This window comes from Coturnix japonica, chromosome 9 (assembly GCF_054131305.1).
Source record: "Coturnix japonica strain WE chromosome 9, WE-NBRP24, whole genome shotgun sequence".
NCBI lineage: Eukaryota > Metazoa > Chordata > Aves > Galliformes > Phasianidae > Coturnix > Coturnix japonica.
Genome location: NC_140671.1, coordinates 17,425,979 through 17,440,203, shown reverse-complemented (window position 1 = coordinate 17,440,203; position 14,225 = coordinate 17,425,979). Strand labels below are relative to the sequence as shown.

The 14,225-nt window shown below is 53.7% G+C and overlaps 1 long non-coding RNA gene across 3 annotated transcripts; it reads left to right on the top strand.

The window, feature by feature from the left end:
* Positions 1 to 4,090: 4,090 nt before the first annotated feature.
* On the top strand, positions 4,091 to 13,801 carry LOC146759709 (uncharacterized). Of its 3 annotated transcripts, XR_014932018.1 has the most exons (5): positions 4,091 to 4,287; positions 4,662 to 4,721; positions 12,538 to 12,636; positions 12,711 to 12,792; positions 13,174 to 13,801. It is a non-coding gene; the product is annotated as an uncharacterized LOC146759709 (long non-coding RNA). The 3 variants fall into 3 exon arrangements; XR_014932017.1 differs by lacking the exons at positions 4,091 to 4,287; positions 4,662 to 4,721 and adding an exon at positions 10,338 to 10,882; XR_014932019.1 differs by lacking the exons at positions 12,538 to 12,636; positions 12,711 to 12,792; positions 13,174 to 13,801 and adding an exon at positions 5,792 to 7,075 and having other exon boundaries at positions 4,662 to 5,515.
* Positions 13,802 to 14,225: the final 424 nt, after the last annotated feature.

Here is a 14,225-nt window from a genome sequence, read left to right as displayed (position 1 = left end):
GGCTCTTCTTGAGATACTCCTTTAAAGAATTAAGAATAATTTGTATTGTTGTCCAGGCTGAGTGGCTTCTAGTAGACTCCCACAGTGACATCCACTTTATTTCCTTGACCCTTAATCAGTATGAAAGTAGGAATCAGGTAAATAGGGCTCTTCCTTGAAGATGAAGTATCCTTGGCTTTGGGGAATGTCAGAAGAAAAGGATCAGTGGGACATGTAGACATTGCTATAGTTACAATACAGCTGGGTCTATAGTTAAGACAATACAGCTGGGTATACATAAGGGAAGGGTAGCCAAAGAAACTGGTTTTGACCAGACTAAGTGAAGGAGCTGGGTCAAAGACGAGAGGTCAACCTCTCATCAATAGTCCTTGAAGGTCATTAAGAACTAGGGAATGGTTTGGGATGGCATGATCTCCTTGGGAGGCTCCTTGATGATCAAAGAACCGTGGATCGGCTTGTGTTGGAAGGGTCCTGGAAGGTTTGGGTGTTCCTTAATGATGATAGAAGTACAGAAGGGTTTGTGGGGGGTTTTAGGTTTGGGGTTTGTGTTAGGGTAGGGTTGGTTATAGCTTTGGGGTTTGGGTTTGAGTCTCAGTTGGGTCTGGGTTTGGGGTAGGGTTGGTTTTAGCTTTGGGGTTTGGGTTTGTGTCTATGTTGGGTTTGGTTTTGGGGTAGGGTTGGTTTTAGATTTGGGGTTTGGGGTAGGGTTGGTTTTAGGTGTGGGGTTTGGGTTTGTGTCTGTGTTCGGTTTGGGTTTAGGGTAGTGTTGGTTTTAGGATTGGGGTTTGGGTTTGAGGTAGGGTTGGTTTTAGCATTGGGGTTTGGTTTTGTGTCTATGTTGTGTTTCGGGCACAGTTGGTTTCAGGTTTGGTGTTTGGGTTTAGGGTAGGGTTGGTTTTAGGTTTGGAGTTAGGGTTTATGTCTATGTTGGGTTTGGGTTCGGGGCACAGCTGGTTTTAGGCTTGGGGTTTGGGTTTGTGTCTATGTTGGGTTTGGGTTTGGGGCACAGTTGGTTTTAGGTTTGGGGTTTGGGTTTGTGTCTATGTTGGGTTTGGGGCACAGTTGGTTTTAGGTTTTAGGTTTGGGTTTGTGTCTATGTTGGGTTTGGGTTTGGGGCACAGTTGGTTTTAGGTTTGGGGTTTGAGTTTGTGTCTCTGTTGGGTTTGGGTTTGTGTCTATGTTGGTTTATGGTTAGGCTTCGGCGCTGGATTAGGGTTAGGGTTGGATTTGGGTTTGGCTTCGGCATTGGATTAGGGTTCGGGTTTGGTGTAGCAGTTGGGATGGCGTTTGGGTCAGGGTTAGGGTTGTGAATCATGCACAACTTAAGGCTCAGGACCGCTCGGTGCAGTTGGGGTCGGGGGGAGAAGAATTAAGGCTCACCCTGCGCCCCTCCCGCTCACCCCCCCCCCTCCCGGTCAATGCCGTATTCAGCTCCTCGGGGGGTGTGTCTCCGTCTCCTCTTTGCCCCCCCTTCCTTTACCCATAGCGGCTCAATTGCGACCATTGGCCGTCCCCCACCCTTGGGACGCCTCCAGGTGGCGCTGCATGTTCGACGCCATGTGGGAAACGCTGGGGGGGGAACCCGAAAGCCGGTTAGTGTGGGAAGGGGCTTGACCCCCCGCTGCCATCACCCCCTTCGTGTTGGATGAAGGGGACGGAGATGGGGGGTGGGCGGCGGCCGCCTCGTTGCCCCCCTGCAGTCTGGCCCTAATTTGGGGGAGGGAGGGGAGAGTGGACGTGCGGTGTCAGCGCTGGGGGGCTCTGGTCCCTTTGGGTCGCCTATTGAGGGGGGAGGCTTGAGGGCAGCACACGGGTGGTTCGGGAAGGTATCTATGGGTCTGGGTCGGTTCTGCGGGGTGGGAAAGGAGGGGTGTTTCTCATGAGGTTTTCTCTGTAAATGGGAATGATGCAGATTGGAGTGTTGAGTTTTGTGTTCCGTAAGGATTTGGATGCGCGGTTCCGGCCCGGTTCTGCGGACCCGACTTCGTTTCGCTGTCGTAAAGAGAGCGGAGAGCTCTCTGCTGCCACCGCGTGGCCAAAGAGCGGAACTGCACCCCGGTGTCACCCCAAACTGACCCCCCATCGCCACCCCAGCGATGTCGCCCCCGAAGGGATACCCCAACATAACTCCAACATGACCCCAACATGACCCCCCAGCGTCGCCCCCCAGCAACAAAAACATCCCTCCCTCCCTGATAGCAACCCCAGTGATACCGCAACATCGCTCCTAACATCGCTCCCCAACATTACTCCAACGTTATCCCAACAGCATCACACCAGTGTCACCCCAATGTCACCCCAACACCATCACCCCAGCGTCACCCCAACACAGCCCCAATGTCACCACGTCACCCCAACACAGCCCCAATACCACCCCAATGTCACCCCAATGTCACCCCAACAGCATCACTCCCGACATCACCCCAGTGTCCTCCCAGTGACCAACCCCCAGCTCACCACAGCCTCCCTTTGTGAATTATAGGGAGCAATAAGACCCTCACTACCCCATAGCAGATCAATCCATGCCCCCACTTGGTGTTATCTGATGGCTGTTTGCTGGCGGGCTGTTGCTCCATTCAACCACCACTGTCTGGGCCCATCCTCCAGTCAGTTCCTCACCCAGCACAGAGTGCACCAATGCATGCCAATGACCCCAGAAGTGCCCCCAAATGACTCCAAATGACCCGAAATCCCCCCAAGTGACCCTAAAATGATCCCGTAAGTGCCCCCAAAGGGGCTGCAGCTTCCCCAGAAGAAACCCATGGCGGATGGTGTGGAAGTTTTGCTGAAGTCAGTGCAGACCAACAGACACCAACAGCCTCAGCTGTCACCTCCCCCAGCACTCATGGACGGATCCCATCCGGCCCCATGGACTCGTGGTGCTCCAGGTGGAACAGCAGGACTCTGTTTCCTCTTGCATCGTGGGGGTTTGCTCTGCTCCCCATCCCAGACAGCCAAGTCAGAGAGCAGAGAACCCATCAAGAGCCTTTTTGTCCCCCATTTTCCCTTCACATCCCTTACCCACTGCAGCCTTTGCTTCCCTGAAGCTGCTCTCCCCATACACTGCTGGAAGGAGCCCTAAAGCCGCAACTACCAGCCCTGGGGCTCAGGGCTTGGTGACAGGGATGCATCATTGGGCATTGGGGTGCATCTAAAAGGGCTTCAATCTTTGGTCCTTGGGTTCAGGCCTTTGAGAGGGGTTCACCCTTTTATTCCTTGGAGTTATACACTTTTCTGACCCATTTGGCATCACGGTTCTGCTTTTAGTTGCCCTTTCTCCCCCGTTTTCCATCTCTATCCCCCTCCAGGGCTCCATAGCAGAGACACTTTGCTGCAGCCTTCATATATAAACTTCATATATAATCTTCATGTATGAACTTCATATAAAAGCAGAAGAGAAGCATGCAGACCAAGCAGCATCTGAGCGCAGAATGGATGCTGCCCATCCCATCTCTCTTCCTATCTACGTCTGCTCTCACTCTGTGCTTTTCAAGGGGGGAATCTTTCCCCATCTCCAATGCAAAGGGTCCCAAACTCCAAAGTGAGGGGAATAATAGATATGGATTTTATTGAGGGCTTTCTTAACAACTAACAACAACCAATTGGGGGTAACATTGGCTAATGGGTTAATATGGGCTAATTACAATTAGAGGCCGTTCTTATAGGCCATGGCTGCTCTGATGAGCCATAGAATGAAAGACGACCAAGAGTAAAGACAGAAGAAAGGGAAAGAGGGACAGAGAGACAGCAAAGAGAGGCGGTTCAGCGCTGGTAGATCCATTCACATCCTGCTGTTGGGTGCGGATCTTCAGTCTGATGGGCCATCAGAGGTTTGTTGTTTGACAGCGACTCCCGATGACAGTCCAGACTGATTTCCAACAAGTCCAACGTGGTGGCACTCAGCCACCTGCCAGCACTGCCCCACTGCTGTGCCTGGGGGCAGGAGCACAGGAGAGGCCCCTTCCGTGGGAACCGTGAAAGTCTTGGGAAGCTGAGTTTCTAGATGTATATCCATGGAGCATCTGCAGTGTGCACAGCAGGAGAAGACGGATCAGAGCCTTGCTGTGGTGATGCCTCTGTGTCTGCACTGGCTTGTGGCATCACCTTCCTCCTGAAGATACCATCTTCCTGATGAGAAGCAGTTACTTACAGCCCTACTCTCTTACCTCCTTTCTAAAGGGACTGACGCAGAGCCTGCTCACAGGGATGCATTTCAGCAAGGCATCCATCGCACACTGCCCATCCCTCTGGGAGAAAGAGAGGCTTGGCAAGCAGCTGGCACTCCAGGTAAGGGCCGCCGGTAGAGCTCCGTGGCTGTGGTTAGAGGTTGCTCCCCTCCCACTGCACCCGGTTCCCAGGGACTTAGGAACTTTGTCTTTTTGGGAACAAGGCCACCAAAACCAAATTCAGCAGAGATGGGATGGAATAGAACCCTTCAACGTACCTCCCTCCCACAGTCCCTGCATTCCGGAGCTTGCTGTGCCTCCCTTGAGGCTCCAGGCACACCAGCAGCCTGGAGCGGGGTCCCTCCTGCAAACTGAGGTCCAGAGAGATGCACTGACTCACAGATGGCGCAATGGCATAGAGGGAGCCTCCTCGTCCTTCTGCCTCCTCTGTGCCTGCATCATGCCCAGACTTTGCCTTTCTCTCATTCTTCACAGCGCTGTCCAATCCCGGGGAAGCCCACCACAACTGGGTCTGTCGTTTTCTGAGGAATCCAGGTAAGCAGCGATCTGGCAGGAGTTTATAAGCAGGAGAAACATCCTGAAAACCAGGAGCGTGCAAGTTGTGCCCATGCCGGGGGGAAGGAAAAGGGGAGAAACAGGTTCAGGTGCTGCTGAGGGGCCCTGACTCTGCCCCTGAGGAGTGGGGTCTGAGTGGGAGGGGAGAGCTTAGGGCAGCACTCCCTGCACAACACGACAGTGGTTCTTGTCCACATCACTCTTAGCAGCAACTGATTAAACAGATGCGCACACTCTCCTTCTGCTCTAATGAGTTTTGTTTAGTCAGACGACGTGTCCCAAAGGGTCACGGTGTGCCGGCCTGCGGCAGCACTACCCAGCCTCACAAGGCAAGGGTAGGTGAGTGCAAAAGAAATGTTAGAGCATGATGGAGAAGAAGGAGCAAATCTGGCAGAGCCAGAGCGTACCCAAAGCTGAGAGGCAAAATAGAGGCTCCAGAGTGCCTCGATGCGCGGTGCCTTTGGGAGTTCCCTTTGCATCCCCTGGAATCGGAGAAGCATTGCAGCCTGAGGATTTTCACTTGTTCCAGGAGGCCAACAAAATGGAAAAGAATTGTGTAGCAATGTCAGACCTCCTTGAGATTTCCATTAGGGCACGAGACAAAGCAATGACCATGTTGTTCCTCCAGGTGTGCCTGGTGCAGGGCATGCAAACACCGAGCAAGTTAAAGTTGGTTGGAAGTTCTACCTGATACTTGCTGGAGCTTCCTTGGGTTCCCTATTGCTGGGGATGCTTCTGTGCTGGCTTCTTATTTACTGGTACAGGAACAGAAAGTGAGTTGTTGACCCCCATCCCCATCCTGCCCAACTCTTTTCTGTAGGGCTGCTGTGGGCCAGGAGGCGTTTCTAGTTAAAGCAGCGTAAAGAGACCAGTTAATTTTTGGCTCACACGGTCTGTGATTGACGCAGTTAGATGTTGTCATTGGCTTCAGCCCATCCTTACTGCTGGGCCAGAGACAGGCTGGGAGCTGAGGGTGGCTCTTTGCCATGCGCTGTGAGAAAGCAGAGCAGGGGCTCTCCTGTGCCCTCAGCACGTTCCTCTCTTTGCAGGCGCCGCGCTGAAGCTAAAAAATGGGCTAAACAAGTCCAGGACAATACCAGCATCTACAGCTCACAGTCAAGCTTCCTAACTGGGGGTTTCTGACAAGCCCAGCAGCCCCCGGTCCCAACAGGCATCAATGCCACCCCCCCCACCCCCCCCCGCCATCCTTCAGGGGGCGGGAGCGGTCCCCTCAGCTCCGGAGCATCACCCAGCACCCGGACAACTGCTGCCTTGGGGAAGCCTGAGAGGCCCGGCAGCCCCCAGCCCCCTCCCCCCCGGCACCAACTCTGCCCTCTTCCTCCCCTCCAGCATCCATCAGGGGACGCAGAGTGCAGAGGTGGGGAAACAGTCCAAGAGACAGACAACCACTGCCTGGGGGAAGCACAACCAGCCCAGCAGCCCCCCACCTCCCCAGGCACCGTCACCACCCTCCCGCTCCCCTCCACCATCCTTTATTAGGTAGAAGCGCCCCCCCCCCCACCGTGTCAGCTTAGGGGCATCAGACACCTGGAAAACCACTGCCAGGGGGAAACAGACCAGGCCCAGCAGCCCCCAGCCCTTCCCCAGCACCACCTCTGCCCTCCCGCTCCTCTCCACCATTCATCAGGAGGTGGGAGCACCCCCAGTGGGTTGGTTTGGGGCACCATCTGACATCCACAGAACCACTGCTGTCATCAACCAGAGTTTTCCATGCCCCACACTACCAATAAATTGACAGTAATAGCACAGTTGTCCGTGTACAGTTGTCGTGTCATTACCTGACCCACTACCAGACCTTGCATGTCACTTGGCATTGGCAGACAGCGATCATACGAGTGGGAATGGCTTTAAACTCCAAGAGTGGAAATGGAGGTAGATGGGTGGAGGAAATTCCTCCCCCAGAGGCAGTGAGGCCCTGGCCCAGGCTGCCCAGAGGCTGTGGGTGCCCTATGGCCCGTCTCAGGCAGGTTTTGAACATGATGCAAAAGCTCCAGTGCTTCTGCAGGAGGTTTCCCAGACAGCAGGCACCATCCTGCTCTGACTAGCAGGCAGTCATTTGCTTTGCAATTAGAACTAAGCAAGAACTATGAGCACATTTTCTCCCTCCTCCATTTCATTTTGCTTTGTGGGCTGGACTGAGAATCCAAAAGCGAAAATCTTACCTTCATCAGCACAGTCATTCCACATAAACATTCCTGTAGTACAGATGGGCTCTATTGTAGGTAATGATAACCTCCTTACTGAACAAAGATGGCTGTAATTCCACTGTGTATTAAGGATGCCAACTCCTGGACCTACCACTGCACCTGTACTGAAAAGGAGGCAACGGACTGCCTGTGTCACACCTGTAGCTCACATTTGCTGGTGATAAGGACTCTTGTGTTTGCTGTATCCAACCTCCAGAGCTTCTGCAAAGGATACCAGGGCAGAAACAGGCAGCTAAGAAAAGCAACACTGAATTAAAAACACAAGACAATAACCTGTAACTGCTAGCTGGACCATTTTAGAAGAGGCCTCGGAGAGCACTTTGTACCTCACAAATAAAGATCATCTTAAAACATCTTAAAGCAATACTTGAGAGAGTGTGAATCACATTCACTTTCTCACACTGACTTTCACCTCCCCAGTTACGCTGTGGATGAATCACTCAGGCACATAAACGTACACCAGTCTGTACGTGGTGAAATGCTGCCTGGGAAACACATGCAGTACCAAAAGTAACAGAGAGCATGGGATAGATTAAGTAGTTCCACTTCAGACAAAAGGGTCTGTCCCCCCCCGATGGGCAAATGAAAGAGCCTTTATTTGAGAAACAGGCTCTATAGGAAAAGATATCAGAAGGAATGAACCCTGGGTGTAGTGCAAGAAAAGAGAAATTCATTTTGTCAACAGCAAAACTGCGGAAACATGGGTACCATGAAAACAGGCCAGGAAGCCTCTCAGGGAAGGAGGTTTCTAGTGGGACGTGGGGTTAAAGGGAAAAGAGGGGGTCACGCACTGTGGCATGGTCATGGTCAAGGACATGGACTGGGTAGCCTTCAACTCTTTTCCCTTCTCTGTCCAGAGAAGGAAAAAGCAAAGCAAACCCCAAGCAAACTCCATGCACTTGATAAAGGAAGTGCTTCACCAAGGCAGCTACAACAGCATCTTCTTACTTCTAGCCCAGGATGTGCTTCTGGAGCTGGCACACTGCCTCTGCTCTGATGTGGGCTCTGGGCCTTTGCCACACTGCGCTCCACCTTCGCGTGTTTTTTGGCAGGCCACAGCTCTGCTTTTTGCTCCTCTTCCTCCACTCCCTTGCGCTTTCTTGCAGCCACCGTCCTGCAGAAGGAGTGGTTGTCAGCTGTGGGGGAAGGTCGTCCCCCTGTCCTGGGACCTGCTGTTCCAGGAAGCCCTCCAGCCTGGAGAGCAGCTTTCACGTAGATCTTGCCATTTGGCTCAGCACCTCTCCCTGTTAGAACCAAGAAGGGGGAAGCTGCAAGATTTAATGAGTCCAGCACTACCTTCAATCTGCAAACTGGCACAGAATCACAGAATTAGAGGTGTTGGAAGGGACATCCAGAGATCATCGAGACCAACCTCCCTCATAGAGACCAAAGGCCCAACTGGGCCACGATACGGAGAAATCTCATCTCCAGTGTTGACTGCAATGGATCTTAGGCTCTTGGGTGAACTGTGGGCTCGATTTTCCAATCCTGGACAGGAAAGGTCACTGTCAACCCCTCCAACTGCAAGACCTCAAGCAACATGCAATGACAACAGTCGCAAGAAAGGACAGACAGCAAGCCTGACTAGAAAGACAGGACCCAGAACCCAGATGCCTGCTGTGTGTCTGTAGCTCTCTTCACAGCTGGGCCACACTCCACACCAGTGTCCTGCCTTCCTGCAAGGCCATGCTTCACTGCAAGCCTGTTTGCTTCAGCTTCTAGCAGAAAGGAAACAAGAAAGACGTGAAGAGCATCTCTTGGGAGGAAGATCTGAGCACAGCCAAACACAAACTTCTGCTCCTCAAGCGTACTTTCTTCCATTCATTCCCATGGTGGGAATCCAGACTCCCTGCAAGTGAAAGAAAAATGAGGCGTGGAAGGGTTATGGGCTGGCTGGAGGAAGAGCTGGAGTTGATCCAGCGTAGGGACAGAGCTTAGGAGCCCTCTCCCAATGTTCAGAGACACAAGCCAGGGCACAGGAAAGGGCACAGGGCACAGGACTCGGAGAGTTTGGGGACTGAGACTTAGGAGAGAGTGAAGAAAGCTGAGGCAAGGGAAGCACTGCTCAGCTGAGGAAGAAGGCCGAGATGGAAAGCAGAAAGCAACGATGAGGGCTTGAGCAAGAAGCCACAAAGGACAGCAGAACCACCTGCAACACTTCCTCGGAGGTGGCACCAAAGTAAACGGTCAGTATGGTCCGGATTGCAGGCACGGCCGTGTTTCCCTTTTGTGGACAATGGAGAGGAAGGAAGGAAGCTGGAAGGGAAGGGCTTGTGCTGCATTAGAAGAGGGCTTCACCTGTGCAGGACTTGATGTATGGCAAGAGCTGGAGACGCTGCATTCCTTCAGGGTGCTTCAGCTCGATCCCTGTTTCAACGTATTGATTATTAGCTGACCTTATAGCATGTCTTTAGTCATTGTTAGTATCTTACCTACTTAATTTTGTGTTGAAATGTATTTTAGTTGCATTTTGCATCTCTTCATTTCAAATAAAAGCGAACCAAACTTTTTAAAACTGGTGCTGCCTCTTTCAGTAGCTGCTCAAAATGTGCCTGGCTTGGGCTGGCCATCGTAGGGCGATGAAGCGGTCGGCTTCAGGTCCCTCCATGGAAATGCAGCTGCTTTTCCCCCGTTTCCCTGTTGGTGTTCTGCACCTGTGGCCTTTCAGCCCAACTGGAACTGCTAGCAACAGACTGTGAGCATCCCCTTGCTCTGCGAGGGCTGAGAGGAAAGCAAGGGAGAGGAAGCAGTGTGGGAGGAAGAAGGGTGTCCCTGCGCTCAGCCTCTTGAGCTTGTCTGTCTTCCTGGCTGTCTCTTTCAGCCTTCTGATGCACCGTGTGTTGCTGTTTGCCCCGGGAAGCCCAGCTGCGCGCGTGGAGGAGGACAGGGCAGCTGGAGGGCTGCAGGTGAACGCGCCTCAGGCACAGAGCTGAGCCGTGAGCCGGGAGGGCTTTGAGCCGCGCGGCGCTGCTTCAGCTCCAATGGCTTCAAGCACGCGATGGGCAGCACTGTGTGTTTAGTGCCAGGGTGCTGCGAGGGCACGTTGCTGAGCCAGAGCCCAAAGAGGAGAGGCTGGATGCCAGGAGTGTCTGGTGGCCATTTTCAATTGGCGCCTTCTTCCACCAGCCTGCACAGTGGACTCGGTACAATGAGCTACAAGGCACTGCCTCCTGCTGCCTGCATGGCAACAAGCAGCGCTGCCGGAGGTGAAAGAGAGGATTGTTGGGCTGTGTGCAGCAAAGGACCTGGATGTGAAGGAGGGAAACCAAATATTGATGAGTGGTCATTGCATCTCAGCTGTGGGTCTGGGCTCAGCCCGTGCAGCAGCACTTCGGGGGCTGGGGCCGAGCCCGGTGCCCGGGGCTGTGCTGCCTGCAGGAGGCTGCGGGGCTGTGGGGCTGGGGCAGCCGCTGTGGGTGCAGCACATGGGCATGGGGGAGGGCCGGCAGCAGGGAGGGCGTTGGGTCCGAGCACAAATCGTGTTGGTCACAGCACAGGGGCTGCAGGGGATGCCAGGAGCGCAGAGCAGGGAGGGCTGGGCTGTGTGCAGGACACGGCATGAAATCTTCCCTCGGCAGCTGCTGAGCTTTTCCCCCAAGGCTTCAGACTCAGATGATGAGGCTCTGCAGTAAAGCCAGCCGGGCCATCCTGATCCTGCAGGGTTAGGAAAGGGCACAACAGAGCAGTCAGTGAGGAGCACAAGGCAGTGAAGCGCAGCACGAGCCATTGATTGCCTGCACTGATGATCTTCTGCAGCCACCTCCATTGAGATCTGCGTCCTGAGTGCGGATGGAAAGTGAAGGGAAAGGAGGAGCGGGGGATGGAGGGGCAGGAAGCGCTTGGTGCCGGCGGGAGCAGTTCCGGGCCATGGCGGCATGGTGGTGCCAGGAAGGTGATCGGAGCTGAAGGAAGGTGTGTAACATGTCCTTGCTCTGGCTGTCAGTGAGCGGGACGAGTCGGGGCTGCAGTTCTGTGCTGGTGTTTGTTGCTGGGACCGGCTGCCTGAGCAGAATAGGGGCAGCGAGAGGGAGGCTGGACAAGCGGCAGCATCAGGAGCACGGCCCGGTTCTGCTGTGCTGATGGTGCTGTACGGCTGTGGGTCCCCACTGAGGGTCGGTGAAGCAGCGTGGCCCCGTGTGTGTTCCAGCATGGTGTGCGGATGTGGGATGTAATCAGAGTGAGTGGATGCAAATGGAGTCAGAGGTGTTACAAGGAGAGGCTCTGGATTGGAACATGGAGAGCAGAGCTGGTGTGTCCCAGCAGGCAGGCATAGTCAGGTGCCCTTTGGAGCCTGCTGTTGTTGGCGCTGAGCTCAGGAGCCCCATCAGATCAGCGTGGTGCTGCGTGCTGCATATGGCAGCGCCAAGAGATTCCCTTGTGGAAGAAGGAGGAGGATGAAGGAGGCCGAGGGCCCTTTGCTCAGGGCCAGCTCCTCTGTGGCCTCTTGCTGCTGGAGAGAAGAGCTGCCCGCTGGGCACAGGCAGTGCCTTCTGGCTCCCGTGCCGTGCCCTGTCCTCCAGCCCCCTCCTCATACCATGTGGAACACCAGTGCCAGCAGTGCCAGCAGTGCGGCCGCCATGTTAGAACCCTGGCCATGTCACCTTGGTCACCTTGGTCACTGTTGCCCCATGCAACGCATTTGCCTCTGAGAGCTCTGGACGTTGACAGCCATGTCGGAAGCCAAGAGAGCAAGGCTGGAGGATTCCCACGATTTAGGTGGGAAGATGGAGCCGGGGACTGCAGGGTCGAAGAGGAGGAGGAGGGGGCCCGCCATGACCATCAGGTGGCAGACAGGCAAGCGAGCCCGTTCCCATCGCGCCTGGACCAGCGGCATGACCACCTCCGTGGAGCCCATGGAGGTGGATCCACCTCCGGATGAGCCCATGGAGGTGGATCCGCCTCCGGATGAACCCATGGAGGTGGATCCGCCTCCAGATGAGCCCATGGAGGTGGATCCACCTCCAGATGAGCCCATGGAGGTGGATCCGCCTGTGTCACAGCTGGCCTGGCACCACACCACCGTGCCAGGCCCCACATCCTTACCATCTCAGCTCTGCCATCACTGGTCCAGGCGCTGGGCTCCTTACCGTCTGCACGGCCCCCGCCCCCGGCATTAGCCGGGTGGCTTCATTTAACATCAGCTCCTCCTTTGAGACCTCTGCGGGCCCCTGGTTCCATCTTAACCCTATTTCTATTGTGGATTTTAGTGTTAATTTTAGTTGTAGTTTTAGGAGTAGGTTATTGTTTGCATTTTTTAGTTAAGAGTAGGTTATTGTTCACGTTTTAGTGTTAGTAGATGATTGTTCCTGTTTTAGAGTTAGCTGTAGGTTACTGTTCATGTTTTAGTGTTAGGTGTAGGTTTCTGTTCCTGTTTTAGAGTTAGGCATAGGTTAGTGTTCGTACTTAGAGTTAGGTGGGGTCCTACCAGCAGATGGCAGCAAACAGCGCTCACTCGGTAAGCACACGTCTGCTTTCTCACCCAATGACATGAGTGCTGCTTCATGAGCGCAGAGGTCTGTGACATCTCCGAGGGATGGGATTTGCATCTTGTGACTTTTCTGTTGCAGATTGTTGAGGAGCACAGCGTGAGTGGCTGTGAAATGCAATTGGGCTTCATGGAAACAGTCCGGAGCTGTGTCTGGAGCTTCCTGCATGGCCATTGTAAGGTAGGTGTGCCTTACTGTAAGCGTGTGCTGAAGCAGTGTTGGTTAAGCACAGCTCACTCCTCTGTCTTCAACAGATCAGCTTTCTGCGCACTTTATTTCTGTGTCTGGTGTTGTAGAGCACAGCAGCAGCAAGACAGCAAACACGTCCACAACCAGGTACGTGAACATGGGAAACTTTAATTCTGTGAATAATACTGGTATTAATATTAATGAGGCAGTGGTCACACATGTGTGATGGAGCTCAGGGATAGGTTTATTCTTGTCTGTTAAGCTCTTCCCTTATTTGACGTCCACCCGTCCTCTCTTGCTTCTCTTCCCCCCACCTGCAAGTGCAGCAGTACTGAAGGCTGAGGGCTCTTTTCCTAGGCAGGCGGGCAAAGGCAACTGAAATGCAAGTTTGCTGTCCCTCTGTTCTCGGGTCAGTAGGCCCTGGATATCTTCCCAGCACCTCTCTAAGTCAGCCTGGAAATGTTTGCTCGCAGGAAGTAACCCCATTGCAGTGCCTGAGGCTAATGATGCCTTTTTCCCCCCTTACAGCACGCAGCCTCTGTGAGAGCAGTGGAGCAGCAGCTGTCTGCGCTATGGCTGCTGAACTGCATTTCTCACCACCTGAGGTCCCTGAGCCCACGATATTGGAGAACATGCTGCGCTACAGACTCTTGTTTGGAGCCCTTTTCCAGCTCCTGTGTGTGCTGGCCATCATCCTGCCAGCTTCCAAGTCCCCAAAGGCAGTAAGTTGCGCTGTGTGAGATTGATAGGAATGCTCAGGCAGTCGGCTGGGAGGGAACTGTCTGTAGCTGTTGCCTACGGCAGTGTGCCCCGGCACTGCTGAGAGTGCTGCACTTGGTTCTGTCCTTCCTTCCACACGCCAGCAGCCTTGAGGTGCCAGCTCATCCTATCCTGCAGCTGCTGCTGCGCCCTATGAGCTGCCAGGCAGAGGGTCCACCCTCCCAGCATGGACCGCCTTGCTAGAGAGGACTTTAGGCTCTGGTTTGCATGGGTTTTTTGGGAACTTGACAGATGTGGAGTTTCTAATGTGCCCTGAGGTCAGGAAGGCGATTTCCTGTGCTGGTCTCCCAAAGCTGCTCGGTCAGGTGACTTGAGCTCCCAAAGCAGCTGTCAGCCAGTTGTTAGAAAGCTCCCTGACTGTTTCCCAATTGCTTCTTGCAGGTCTCAGAGGGTTTTGAGTATAAGACGTGGGAGATGGTGAAGAAACCCAAGGCAAGTGCTGCTCAGCTGAGAAGCAAGAAGGAAAGCAAAAAGAAACGATAAGGGCTTGAGCAGGAAGGCACAAAGGACAGCAGAATCACCTGGAACGCTTCCTCAGAGGTGCACCAAAGGACACACACTGCGTGGTCTGGTTTTCAGGCCTGGCCGTGCTTTCCCTTTCATGGACTGCGGAGAGGAACTAAGGAAGCTTTGTCTTTAGTCACTACCAGTATCCCAACTATTTGATTTCATATTGAAATGTATTTTTGATGCATTTAGCATCTCTCTATTGCAAATAAAAGTGAAACAAACATTTGAATAGTGGTGCTGCCTCTTTCAATAGCTGCTCAAAATGTGCCTGGCTCAGGCTGGCAATCGCA